Source organism: Lissotriton helveticus, chromosome 7 (assembly GCF_964261635.1).
Source record: "Lissotriton helveticus chromosome 7, aLisHel1.1, whole genome shotgun sequence".
NCBI classification, from domain to species: Eukaryota; Metazoa; Chordata; class Amphibia; order Caudata; family Salamandridae; genus Lissotriton; species Lissotriton helveticus.
In genome coordinates this window covers 900,335,124-900,350,442 of record NC_136068.1, presented here as the reverse complement: position 1 = coordinate 900,350,442, position 15,319 = coordinate 900,335,124, and positions in this window count along the sequence as shown.

Here is a 15,319-nt window from a genome sequence, read left to right as displayed (position 1 = left end):
TTGAGATGGCTAGAAAGATGTATAAGAACATGTTGTTCTAAGATTTTTGCTAGAAACGGCAGCTGAGAGATGGGCCACACATTTTTCAGGTTCTTAGCATCCGCACCTGGCTTCTTCAGGAGAGGAATCAGGCATGCCTCCTTAAAAATAGTAGGGACCAATCCTGTTTCCAAAGAACTATTAAGGAGGGCAAGTACATCGTCCTCTACTCCTGGTAGTGCTAACTTGAATATCCTAGGGGGGCACGGATCCACCTGCGACCCAGACTTTACTCGCCCCATTAGGCTAGCCAGTAGTTCCTTAGTAATCAGGGGTGGTGTACTCAGAGGGTGGGTAATCGAGGGGGCTACCGGAGTAAGTTGGACCGGACAGTCGAGTCTTGAGGTATGCAAGATTTCTGTTAGAAGATCCGCAATTTTCTTGGAGAAGAAATCCTGAAATTTTTGACAGTCGTCCTGTGAAAAGGAAGGGTTTTGCTCTTTGTTTTTTCTTAATTCTGTTAGGACTTTAAAAATTTCCTTCTGGGGGTCTCTTGCCGCCGCAATTCTATCCTCATAAAATTCCGCTTTCCTAGACAAGATTGCCTGTTTATAGTGAGCGAATTCCTGTACATACAAACTCTGTGCACTAGGATCGTACTCTCTACGCCAGGCTCTCTCAGTTTAACGCAGGGCTCGCTTCCTTAACCTAAGGGTGTCATTAAACCATGGGGCCCCTATTCCCTTGTCCACGATTTTCACCCTCCGTGATGGTGCAATGACTTTAATAGCTCTCTCAAGTTTCGTTGTCAGATTGTGACTAATGACCTCTAGGTTGCCTTCAGGCTTCTTGTGGGAGGGTGAGGTTTGCAAATTAGCTACCAAATCCCCCTCTCTGATCTTGCTCCAGCTTCTTATGACTTTCCATTCAGACCCTGTCTTTTACCTTTGCCCTGGGACAGCAAGCTGACCCTGCAGAAGATGGTGATCTGACCATGAGCAAGGTGAAATAGCAATGGGACTCCGCTCCGGGACAGTCCTCCAAATCAAATCTAGGGTGTGACCTTTGTCGTGTGTTGAACCCACTACCTGTTGAACAAGACCAAGTGAAGTCAGCGCCTCCTCTAGCTGGTTTGCATGACAGTCTTTGGGAGACTTCTCCCAATGCAGGTTGAAGTCTCCCATTACCATCAGTCTTTCATAGCGTGACCGGAGGTCGTGTACTAATTCCAAAAAAGAGTCCATGAAATCTGGTGAAGTATGTGGGGGCCGGTAGATTAGGAGCATTACCAAACATTCAGTGCGAGCATGAAATTTAACCCCTAGAACATTGGCACCCACCAGACTTTCTGCACAGATTCTTTCTGCCTTCCAGCGGCTGTTATATAGGAAAGCGACTCCTCCCCCTTTCATTGTGCCAGGTCGATTTTTACAAATGGCCACAAACTTAGATGGAAGGGAGGCCACCAAATCCGGAGTGGAGGACTCCTCAAGCCATGTTTCAGTAACTCCCAGGATGTCCAGTTCCCCTTTCTGCAATAATGAGACGATCTCCAAATTATGTTTTTGCAGAGACCAGGTGTTAAGTAACTCAAAATTAAGCCTATCTGCTTGGACCTTCCTGTTGGTCGCGCGATTCAAGATGGTGTAAGAAGTGTTGAGCAGCCCTTCCCGCCGTAAGTCCGTGATAGTCGCATGGCTAAGCTGTATTTTGCCGTGATTTAATGCCATGAGCGCGGCCCTGGAATACGCAGAGCAGGGGCCAGGGGTTGTCTCCTACTACTAAAAAGGATCAAGTGAATAATGTCTCCAGACATGCGCAAGTGCTGTACACATATACATTTATGCTTGTGTGTTCTATTAGAGATTGATGGATACTAGTGTGTTCTGTTAGACATTAATGCATACTAAGGTGTATGACTAAAATATGAATGCTTGTTTTCGGTCCAAGGAAGACCTAGCTTGGCAGTTCGGGCTGGATTGTTCCCATGGGAAACAGGGTCAAGACTGATTTGTATATGGCTGGGTCTGAACTGGGGTGGTGAAGTGAGCTAAAGAACGATGATGGATTCAACCCAGACCAGTCACTGGGGGCGAGTGTCTAAAAAGTTTCAGCGCTCCATCTATCATCTCCTTGTGTTTGCTTTGTTCCCCCTTAGTTGGCAGGGTATGCCAAGACGTGGGTCCCTTGCTCACTTTGCCACAGGATTGGAGCTAGCCTGGCTGATGAGTCTCAGAATGCTTGTTTTAAGTCTAGGTAAGACCTGGCTTGGCAGTTCGGGCTGGACTTTTCCCATGACTGGGTCTGAACTGGGGTGGCAAAGTGAGCTAAAGAACGGTGATGGATTCAACCCAGATCTGTGACTGGGGGTGAGTGTCTGAGAAGTTTCAGCACTCTCTCCTTCATCTCCTTGGGTTTGCTTCATAATATTAGGTGCACTGGGCAAAGCATCTCAGGCCACCCTTGCTCTGCCCAGCAAAGTGCCTCATAATCCAGACCCCCAGTAATGGCAGTTCTCAGCAATGCACTAACCAACCACAGCTCTCACATATGCCAACACAGCCATTACTCCTTCACAGCCCTCACATCCAGGACAGAAATTGTGATTTACCTACACAATCCTCTCAATACAGTGCATTCCAGGCATTCTCCCCTCATCTGGCAAACCTACCACCCCTGGTGCTGGCATGGGCCCATAGGGACATTGTCGTCTTCACTAATTTAACATGAGCACGATGCAGCCTGCCTGCTGCTTTGTGCACGTTACTACATGTCTTTAATTTTGCAATAATTTCAATGACTATTTTCACATGAGAACTCATCGCTGTGTTCACTCTCTGCATGTTCCTGGGATTTTGACCGAACATTATGTGCAAGGTCGAACAACAATGCCCCTTATTATTTTGTTGTGAGCAGGCCTTAGCCCTTAGACAAAACATACCGATGCAGCTGTTTTTTGGACAACGTTCTTTGGTCTTATTAGAATACACAAATAGGTAGGACACACTTGGAGAGGGACCTTTCAAGGGAGAGAGCGAGACAGTACCTATGATGTAGATCTACCATCTAGATGTGAAGGTTTGGGGTCTGCTGACAAAGCCCAGAGATCTTCTAATATGTTTTAATATTGCTTCTTAACAAAGGGAGGGAGGTTAGGCTCTATTGTCTTTCCATGATGACATCTCCCTTTATGATTTATGGACTAGTTGCTATGCTGACTGTATTTGTACTATGCATTTTCCTGCTTATTGTGGCACGTATACTGCATGTTAGGGCATGTTAGTTAAAATAAATATTTTAAACGATTTTGTGCCTGTCAGATCTTACTGTGGACAAGTACAAGAGTGAAAGCGAAAGGTTGTGTCTTGTTACCATAATTCCTGAGAGATCTGGGAGAATTGTGTTCTGGGGTGTCTAATCATTTGTTTCTCTTTCATTTGAGCAACCTACTCAATTCTCAATCATGTGTAGTAATGTCTTTACCAACTTTCTTGTCATTGCTTTGAAAATTAAAAACATTAATATAATTTGAAAAACCAATGTGGGTGTGTTTTCTCCCTTTCTTTTTCAGGGTACTAACCATCGATTAATTAGTGATTTATACTGTATTGATTATCAGGTGTTTACTATTTGGCCAGCACTTATATAAAAAGTGTTTGTTTGATTTAGCGTTCTCACACTATAGGTCTAGGACCATACTTTGAACACAGCACTAACAATGAAGTAAGCCCGATTGGAATAGTTTTATCCAAAGTAAAACTTTAAGTATCATAGAATGGATGAAAAATAAAAAAGTAAAAAACAGTCCATTTGGAAGGGGGAAAGGAAAGCAAATAATGTTCTTCGCACAGATTGGACAAGGGGACTTGGAGGAGGTTGGGTACATAATTAAAACATTCAGGGAAGTGTCAGGGGAACCAGTCTATATACAAGGGGCAAAGTAAATGTCCAAAAGCAAGTCATAGTTCAGTTACTACTGTCCTCCTGGTCATCCTCAATTTGCACAGTATTTAGATCCCCTGAATCAGATGCAGGCTTCTGGCTGGCTGGTGCAGTACCAGACACCACATGGGGTTGGGACACACGAGGGGTATGGGGGAAACATTGTGGGGCAACGTATAGGGTGACACATTGAGAGTGCTTTGGGAGGGGTGTTGTGAAAGGGCAAATAACATGGCTGCACGCACGAAAGTGAGGCGGTGAGGGTGGCCATGGATCTTGCATGTTCCCCACAGAGTTGTAGTAGGATCCGAGAGGACATGTCTGGCTGCCCCTCAGCTGCCCTCATCACTTCCTGAGAGGCAACCTCAGGAATGACAAACCAGGGAGGGGTTTGTGTCTGACATGAGGAGGGTTGTTTGTCAGGGTTGAGGTCAGAGCCTTCGCTAGGGATTTCCTGGCAGCCACTTGGAGGGGTACTAGTGACAAAGGATGCAGCTGGAGCCCCTGATGCAATGGTAGGGGCTTGGGGCAGGCCCAGGTTGTGGTGTGACCTGCACCGAGGATACCTTGCCAATTGTGAGGTGTTGATTCTCAGAGGGAGAGTCGATCTCCTCCTACCCTGGCTGGAGGTGTCCAGTTTGTCACCCCCAATACAATGTCCTCTGCCTCCACCTGGTCTGTAGGGCTTAAGATGTATTCTAGATCTGTCCGTGTTGGGGCATTTTGACTACCTTCAGATATTGAATGTCACTCCTCCTCGTCAGTGCTGGAGAGAGTTTGTGGCAACCGGTGCCCCAAGGATGTCCTACTCTGCCCCTGGTCCTGGTCCTGTTGGTCTTGGCCTGAAACGGAAGATTAATCATTATTTTGTGGTTGTACACATCAGAAGGACACACATAACTACATGAAACAAGTGCAGACTCTATTATCCTTTGATCTCAATATCCAAATAGAGGTGATTTTAGCCTAAAGTATGTGTACCATAACTGTGATGTCCGGATTTGACTCACACATTGACATCGTACTTGAATATAAATGGCATATACTTCTGTACTGACCAACCCTCACCTTCAGCATTCTTATAATCTTTGTTTCCTGTCATTGCTACATAGACTTCTTCCAATGCCAGGCTTCAAAAGGACATGGGAGTCAGTCCAGATGGTTCTGGATGATCCTGTGATGTGGAGTCCCAGCAACTCTTACACTTACTAACAAATGTATTCTGCTTTGTAGCATTGTATAACACAACACAAATGCGGATTTGGGTGTACATATCCAAATGAGGGCTTAGATATTAACTTTGCTAAGAGGTGAGTATAATAATTTGATATGACCTAACGACGGGAAACAACCTTTACAATGCAGTCATTACAACTCAACATCCTTTACATCGTATGCCATTACAACGCAGTCATTACATCGCATGTCACTACAACGCATGTCATTACAACACATGTCACTACAACCATGCCATTACAATGCAATATAAGGTAAGTAATTGGGAATAGTAATTTTTACCCCTACAATATCCAACACTTACTCTACTGTTGCACTCACTGGAGTGGGAATAGTAATTTTTACCCCTAAACTATCCAACACTTACCCTACTGTTGCACTCACTGGAGTGGGGGTAGTCATTTTTACCCCCTACATTATCCAACACTTACCCTACTGTTGCACTAACTGGAGTGGGAATAGTAATTTTTACCCCTACACTATCCAACACTTACCCTACTATACCCCTAAAAGTAATATGCGTTGTAATGGTATGTGTTGTAATGGAAAGCATTGTAAATGTAGTTTCTAAAAATGCGTTATGATGGCATGCGATGTAAAATCATGCATTGTAAAGGATGTTGCGAAAAAACTGCGTTGTAAAGGCATGCATTGTAAATGTTTGCGTTCTAACGTCATACATTCCCTAGCAACAGCAGACACTCTAGTACCGCATTTTGCCTTTAAATACTGCTTTGGTGGTGCTACACCCTGGTGAATAGTTACGGCTAGTTGTTAGAGCTACCTTGACTGGACAAATGCCAAACAAGCCACTGTTGGGAAGACGTGTGTATGTGGACCCCCTTGGAGGAGTTAGTATTACTTTAGGATGAGACAAGGATCTCAAAGTCTGTCTTTACTCCATGGCACATGATTATCAGTCTTAGTCTGAACCCAAACTCACAAAACGCATGCAAGGTACAGCATCCAACACCCAAAGGCCTCTCATTGAAACACTGGACAGTGCCTGTGCCATTCCTCACCCAATGCACACAGCAGTTATAAGGCCCATGGTTTACCAGTAATGGTGCTGCCAGTGCAGTCTTACATACAAATGCACAAATGCACTTTTCCTCCTGTGGCTACCAAGAACTACAGGTCCCAGAATGCACTCTGCTCAGTGCATTCTATGTGCTACAGTGAGGCTTTGGCCTTATAATAACTACTGCATTTGCACAGATTAAGTCAAAGCAGACATGGGACACCTGATGGTACAGCTCTGTCATCCATCACGTCATACTTTCAGGCACATATTGCAGTTAATGCTCTTACCAGCTTTCTGCTGCTCATGCTCCCCCAGCTGAGCACGGAGGGTCGGCCAGGCTGCCCTCAGGACCCCCCTGTACAGTGGTGAGAGGAGGAATAGAAAATGTCTGCCAGAAACTTCTGGTGATTCATTTCCTGCCTAACAATTCCTGTATGAAAATCTTGGGATCTGGCCCTTTTTGGAATCTCCGACCAGAGTGCGTACTCTCCGCATGCAGAGAGGAGACTCCGCATGCGGAGAGCATGCTCCAAAAATGGGCCGCAACATAATTTTAACAAAAAGGAACATTAAGAATGTGAGATAAATGGTAGAGGAGGCCATGAAAACCAGTTTGGGCAGGGAAAGGGTGTGGTCAGACACTGCATCACATCCCAGGAAAGTTAGCTTTTTGCATCATGGTACATACAGTCCACAATTTGCGCTCCCCTCAGTGTTGACTGTAGTGTTACACAAAAGAGGGGAAACCAGTGTTGTGTATCCCCAGACACATAGGACCTGATTTACAAAGAGCCTCATCACTCATGTTGGAGGCCTCTCAGTTGCGAGGAAGTTGTTGCAGTTGGGGGAAAATCCTCCACAATGAGATAGTGAAGTCTCTTTGTGAATCAAGCCCTCATTGCCAAAAGGTCCTGGGAGGTCTCACACATACAAAACCATGTATTCCTCTAAGGCAATAGTTTCTTGGAGACATTGTCAACAATAATTGCTATTATGTGCACATGACATATTGCATGGCCAATCTTTTGACTCCTGTCAAAAGCTGTTGTTTACATACATTGAGTGTGACTTGCAAAGTAGTCTCAGGATGGAATTTATATCCAAATATCCAACTATCATCATTGACAACAGACCGCAAACCACATGTTATTCATACCACAACAGGTTGCCCGGACTCAGACCTTGCTGAGGGTCCAGAGATATGTGTAAGCCATGACTTAAAGCTATGTTTTGCAAAACACAACATGCTACTATGATCTTGCGCACAACTTCAGGGGAGTACAGCGGCACCCCTGTATGGTCAAGACATCTGAATTGCGACTTCAGAAGACCAAAAGTGCTCTCTATGATGGCTCGAGTGCATATGTGTGCCCTATCGTACCTACTCTGAGGTACAGTGGCCGCACGTCTATATGGTGTGAGGAGTTGAGGGGAGAGGGTATACCAGCATAACCTGAGGAGAGAAATTAGGGAACATGATTACATGTCCCTCTTACATCTGAGGAACCTATATCTAGTTGACCATGATATTAACCTTGTGAGTGCTGTACTCCCACACTATTGCAAAGAATGTCATTTTGTTTTAGGGAATACAGGGGTGTTCCCCGGAATTACGGGAAGGAACACCCCTGTCAGAAGACAGAATAAGAGCCTGTCTGATCAATTGCATGTCACGACCCAAACATGTCGATGGTATTTGTCAAACAATGAATAGGATGTGATGTTCCTGGCTGAAACCTGGTCAAAGGTGGAATCCAATCCGGCTATTCCCCCCGGTTTTAAAATCTGCTGCATAAACAGGGAAGGTGAGAAAAGAGGGGGTGGTGTAGCCACCATTGTGAGGAATTCTTGAGAGATCTCCACTACAGAGTTGCAAAATATGGGTTCTATAGAAGGTCTGAATTTCTCTATAAATACAAGACCCACGACCTCCTTTGCGGGACTATTGATATACCGACTACCAGATTGCCCTCTCAGTCTAATCCCAGATCTATGCAATTTCATTGCCCAGAAGTCTTTGCAATATGCCAAATAGACGCTACTAGGAGATTTTAACCTACATATCAATAATCCCAGTTGTGTTAATGCTTCTCAGCTAACCATGTCACTTAATAGAGCTAATCTCACTCAGCATGTAAAATCCCCCACTCACTGTGCAGGCCACCCTTTAGATTTATTGTTCTCGAACATTTCGTCCTTGGTAGCCGAGTCCCCACAACAATTGGTGTGAACAGACCACTGCCTGGTCCCTTTCTCATTCAGTATGGAAATTTTACAACCTGGTGGAGAAATCCACAATATATGCCAAAAAGAAATTGGAAGAGGCTAACAGCTGAGTCCCTTGGTCCAGTGCTGATGGAGAGTCAACTGCAATTAACTAATGACCCTAATGTAGACACGTCTGCACTGAACAAGTGGATCTCTGCCACCCTGGACAATGTAGCTCCAACCAGATTTGTTAGAATTTCGAGAAATTTCCCATTGGCCACTTGGTTCTCTGAGGACCTCATAGTGGAGTAAAGTAGATGTAAAAGAATGGAGCTCCTTTGGAGGAAAGATTATAACTGGCCTATAAAGAAGCACTAAAAGAGTTCCACAAATTGATGAGGGGGGCAAGAAGGGACTACTTTGTGAAGTTGTTTAGTAATAGCACTGAGAACTCGGGCAAGGAAATCTTCAGGCTAGTCAGCTCCTTTACCAAGTTTGCGGCGCTTGAGAGCAAGATACAGCCGTCCCCTTCATTGTGTTTGAAGCTATCGGACTTCTTTAAGAATAAAATCCAGGAGGTCTGTGATACCTTCACGACAGTGGAAAAACAGCTGAAACAGAAACCTTGGGAATCCGAAACATTGAGGATACTCTTTTGGAATTCCTTCCCATCTCCCAGTAGGAATCCCTGGCGGAGATCCTGGAATGTAAGTCAGGGTCCCCAGAAGATCTGTGCCCCCAAAACTGTGGAGAACATTTTCTCACCTGATTAATCCCACTTTGAATCATATGTGGAATACCTCACTCTCCATGGGCATCTTTCCTGTTGCATGGAAACATGCTGTGTTATTGCCCCTTATGATAAAGCCTAATTTGGATCCGGGAGAGCTTAACAACTACCGCCTGATCTCATTACTGCCAGCACCAGTGAAGATGTTGTAAAAGATGGTTCAGCGCCAACTGGCCAACTTTATTGATGGGCATGACATTTTGCATGATACGCAGTCCGGTTTTTGGTCGGGTTTTAGCAGCGAGACAGCACTGATGGAGGTGGCGGAGTCAGTAAGAATGATTGGACACAGGAGAATCAGCGATGCTCGTATTTTTGGACCTGTCTGCAGCATTAGACACGGTGGATCACCAAATTATATTAGACAACTTAAATTGATGGGACTGGGGGGATGGCTCTCTCCTGGCTACAGTTCTATCTCAACGACCGCATGCAAAGGGTCGCTCTTCACCCCTTTCAGTTGAAACCTAAACCATTGTGGTGCGGGGTACAGCAGGGCTCGGCCTTGAGCCCGCTACTTTTATATATATATATCTGGCACCCCTTTTTTCACTCAATGCCAACTGGGAAGTAAAGGCAATATCATATGTGGATGACAACCAGTTCTCCTTCAAGGATCATTCGGCGCGCTCTGTCATTAGATTTAGGGATGCTTGAAGTACATCTCCTGCGGGATGAATAATAACGCATTAAAGCTATATGCGGAGAAAACAGAGGTCATGTTCTTTGGCAAAGCATCTCCTCCATCTGCTGGACTTTGGTGGCCGGCAGAAATGGGCCTGCCACCTAGCCCGGCAACTACGGTTAAAAACTTGGGCATAAAATTGGAAACGGATCTTACGTTCACAGCCCAAGTATGTCACATAGCAGCCTCATGCTTCGGTAAGTTGAGAAGCTTGAGGAAAATTCTACATCTGTTGCCGGAGGACTGTCGTAGAGTCATAGTCCATGCCACAGTGACATCTCAGCTGGCTTATCCACATTGTCTATACCTAGGAGTACCTACCTATCTGATTAAGAGATTGCAGATGGTACAAAATGCAGGAGCAAGATTAATTAGACGAGTACCATATCGACACCACATATCTCCGCATATAAGACAGCTCCATTGGCTACCGGTAGCAAAAAGGATAGAATTCAAGGTCCTGCCCATGGCTATTTGGGCACTGCGAGGCAGATGTTCTAGTTAACTTAAACATCAGCTATGCCTCTACCAGCAAAAACGATCATTGAGGTCTAATTCTCAGCAACTGCTCTGCAAACCTCGCTATGCAAAGTCACACATTGGGGCAGATCATTCAAGGTGGTGACGGCTAGATTGTGGAGTTCCCTGCCTGCCAACATGCGCTTGATTCAATTTGAAATGGAGTTCAGAAAGACTTTGAAGACTTTGAGGACTCCCAGAAAACGCTCTCTTCTGCTTGTTTGCTAAAGCGCCGGGACACCTCTGTTGGAGGTAGCTGGCATGCTCTATAAATGTTGATATTATTATTATTATTATTATTATTATTATTATTATTATTATTATCATTATTATCTGTACAGTATATGACCTATACGTTGGTACATGCAGTGTCTGTTGAGTCTGTGTATGTGGAGTGATGAATATTTTTGTAAAATGGTTGTTTATGTGAGATAGCATTTATTCATTACATTTAAGCATTTCACAAATATTTTGTGCTTGGTACTTACCCAGTAGCCACATGTTGCCAAATTCTACCGCTGCCATCCACTGGGCAAGAGGTGACCTGCAGAATACTTAGCTGTCATGGGTACTGCCTGGAAACACTGCATGCACATCAATTAATCTACCATTGGCATCACAGACAACCTGCACATTGGAAGTGGGAAGTGAGGGAGAAATCCCTAGCTATCCTTTGCCTCCTGTCCAGTGTATGGTGCATTCATAAGTGGCTGTGGGCTCTCTTATTGATGCAGCTCAGTACCTCATGCAAGAATCTGTATGGCTTGCCTGTGAAATACCCACAAGGTCCCTGGAGACCCTTTGGAATAACACTGTAGTACAAAATGGATAGCAGCAAGGATTTTGACATAGGCTTGTCAATCGGGATTGGCAGGGGATCCGCCATCTTGGGGTAGCCCAGGGTTGGCGCTGCAGCTCTCATCACACCGGCTCCCCAAACCCAGTATATAAGTCGAGCTCTGTGGCTCGCGCACATTACTGATAGACTGCCGGAAAACTCCTGAGGCGGAAGCCGGGAGCAACGTAAGTTTGTTTTAATTTCTAAATTGTTGTGCTTTTAAATAGAATATTGAACTTGCACTCTTGGGCACTTACTCTCCCTGTCATCCTTTCACGACCTGCTCCCCCCGTGCAGCCGATTGGGCGCTGTCATCGGGATTGGCAGGGGATCCGCCATCTTGGGGGTAGCCCAGGGTTTGCGCTGCAGCTCTCATCACACTGGCTCCTATTAGCATAAAATGTGCATCCCCCCGGTCGCGCAGCGGACGTGCGCAGCGGGCGCGCCGATGGCGGCAAGACCGTCTGTGCCCGTCCACGCCAGGCCGGGACTAGGGGCCATCTCCTCTGCACTACCGCTGACTTATTCATCTGAATGCCTGTCGAACATTCGTAGCGCCGCTGGCCCCGTCTGTTCATCTACTCTTTGACATCTTACACAGTTAGGTATTTTTCAACCTTTAGCAGATCCGTGCAACGGACTTACACGACTTACCTCTGCCCCAGCTGAAACTCAACAACTAACAATTCTCTATCTCAATACTAGATCATTAGTAAAACATCAATTGGATATCTTTCTTCTACTTGCCTGTGAAAAGCCAGATATTCTCCTTCTTACGGAGACGTGGCTCAACATTTACTCATCCCCAGATATATTAGCAGCACTCCCTGACTGCTACTACATCCTCCAGGCAGATCCGGCACCAGGTAAAACGGGTGGGGGAGTAGCTGCCATCATCAGTAAACATCTTGCATTTTCCAAATTGATGTCCCTCGACCTCCCTGCAGTCGACAATATGGTTATTAGATTCGACTCCAGGGTGAGCCCACTTATCTGTATATTACTTTATAGGCCTCCTCAGAGCATGCCCATGTTTCCATTCTCTCTGTGTGACCAGCTGGCCACACTAGTCACTAATCATACCAAGATTTTACTTATCGGTGACTTTAACTACTGGCTCAATAGTGTGTCTGGTGGCCCTTTGGCAAGTGAGCTCATGGATCTTCTTACAGGGCTCAACTTTTGCCATCATATCAATACTGCAACCCACACTAAAGGGCACACGTTGGATCAGATCTGGAGTTCCAATCTTAGCATCTCACCCCCTATTATCTCTCCATGTATATGGTCTGACCATTTTTTGATCCAATTTCACATCTCCGTTCCTAAACGCACAGTAAACTTAGACACCAGAGAAGGCTTTATTAGGAAGTGCGGCTCTCTCGACACGCCAGCCTTTTTGGGGAGCTTGAAGAACTCAGCCCCGGCGTGTAATACTGATCTTAACCAATCTGCAGCTAATATTTCTGAATGGCTCACGAAAGCAAGCGACACATACGCCCCACTGAAAAAACTGAAGACTCTGCGCCAATCCGACGCTCACAAGTGGTTCTCTCCTGACCTTAGGGCAAAAAAACTAATTGTTTGTCAAAAGGAGCGCGAGTGGAGAAGGAATTATGACTCTCTCGGAAAGACTGACTATGTAGCTGCCCGTTCTGCCTACATGAAGGCCATTTTTCTAGCAAAATCTGAATTTTTCTCTAATGCAATTGAAATGTCCAATAATAAATCAAAGGACATTTTTTCCATTGTCGATAAGCTTTCGAATCCTGCAAGAACTCAGCCCAAACTTATAGCTACACAAGAATTTTGTAATACCCTCAATCAGTATTTCCTCAACAAAATTACACTTATTAAGTCTAGGATCCCATTTACCTCTCCTGCCCTCCCTGATTTCACTTTCATTCCCAGCAAACCTTTCCTTGATCACTTCCCCCTTTTGGACGCTCCGTACTTGCTTGCGGCTAGAATCAAGTCGGGCTCCCCACGAGATTGCTGCCCCCCTCATGTCTTAAAAAATGTAATTACTGCCTCTCCTTCTCCCATACTGGGTCTTCTTAACTCCTCTTTGATTCAAGGGGTGGTATCCAACTCATTTAAGGAGGCAGTGGTGATACCCCTGCAAAAAAAATCAGGTGTGGAATTTACTGTTCTGTCGAACTACTGGCATATTTGGGCAAAGTATTGGAAGCCCACGTAACATCTCATCTTTCCATCTTTATTGAACAGTTCGACATCTTGGACTCTGCACAAGCCGGATTTCGTCCGGCTCATTCAACTGAAGCGGTCATTACAGCAGTCCTGGACTCCTTACGCCATATTGCAGACTTGGTCATTCCTCAGGCCCTGGTCTTGCTCGATCTGTCGGCTGCGTTTGACACGGTCGACCATGACATCCTTCTCGACCGTGTCAGACTAGCCGGCATCCGCAGCCCTGCGCACGATTGGATTAGGTCCTTTCTTTGTGACCGCTCGCAAGCAGTCGACCTGCCGCCTTTCTTATCCTCCAAACTTTACACCACCTGTGGGGTCCCCCAGGGCTCTTCTGTATCACCCATCTTGTTTAACATTTATATGCTTCCCTTGCTTCGCTCCCTAAAAACTTTTAAAGTCACTACTTTTAATTACGCAGACGATCTGCAACTCACTTTCACTATCGATGACTCCCCAGAATCTGTCCATCAATTTCAGTCCACCATGCTCTTTATATGCCAGTGGATGGACAGCAACAAATTGAAACTGAATCCTGAGAAGACAAAACTGGTTCTTTTTGGCAAAAGTAAGCTCCTTTTGGGACCACATTATTGGCCTCCCAATCTGGGCCTTCCCCCGAATCCATCCAGCTCTGTCAGAAGCCTAGGGGTACTTATTGATGAAGAATTATCACTAAAACCTCAAGTCAATTCAGTGGTATCATCTTGTTTCTTCCAGCTCCGGAAAATAAAGAAGATCAGCCGGATGCTTACCCAGCCCGCTTTGACACAGGGTGTGATGGCCTTGGTGCTGTCACACCTAGACTACGCCAACGCCATCTACCTGGGACTTCCGGTTGCCCTTAGTAAACACCTTCAGATGACTCAAAATCAGGCAGCCAGACTCATTTATCGTCTCCCGTGCTGGCAATTTGCAAGACCGTTGTTGAAGCAACTCCACTGGCTTCCTATTACACAGCGCACACTCTTTAAAGCTGCTTGCATGACGTTTAAGTCCCTTCGCGCACGCAGCCCAAAATTCATTCAAGAACTCTTGCCCAAGTACCTGCGTTCTGCATCACAAATTCTCTTGACCATTCCTCGTTATAAATTCCAACGCAAGGGAGGACGCAGGTTTGCAACGCTTGCTACTAAACTGTGGAACTCCCTCACCTTAGGAATCCGTTCCTGTGTCACTCTTCTTCAGTTTAGGCGACTACTCAAGACATGGCTGTTTGTCCATGCATTGGATTAGTCCTCCCTCAGCCTTGAGTGGTAGTTTCCCAGAGTATATAGGTTAGCGCCATGAAACCCTCGGGTGAACGTGCGCTGTATAAATTCTTGATAAGATAAGATAAGATAAGATAAGGCTTGGATTGCATTGTAGCAACAGGTCACAGAGTCAAGTTCCTGCTCCCGCTCACAACGGTGGTAAATGGTCAAAATATCGATTCCAAAATATAGACTAACCTAAATATCGACTCCAAAATATAGAATGGACAAAATATCGAATGGACAGAATATAGACATCAAAAATATAGTTTTGAAGGTAAGTAATGTAATATCGATTTTAAAAATATAGACAGTCAAAATATCGAGGTACATAATATAGTTTATTAAAAATATCGAATTTTTAAGTGTTTTGTATGTTAGTATATGTGTGAAGAGTGTATATCTTTTTGTAATTTATTTTAAGTAACTAATTTTATGTTATTTAATTTCTGCGTAATTTAATTCTGTAGCGGGTTGTGGGTTTATAGGGGAATAGGGTGGGAAGTAATTTAATCATAATTAATTAAATATGTTAATTAATTAATTGGTATTTATTTAGAATAAATTGTTAATTAATTTTTAATTGGTAATTAATTAATTCTTAATTGATAATTAATTTTTATTAATTGATTAA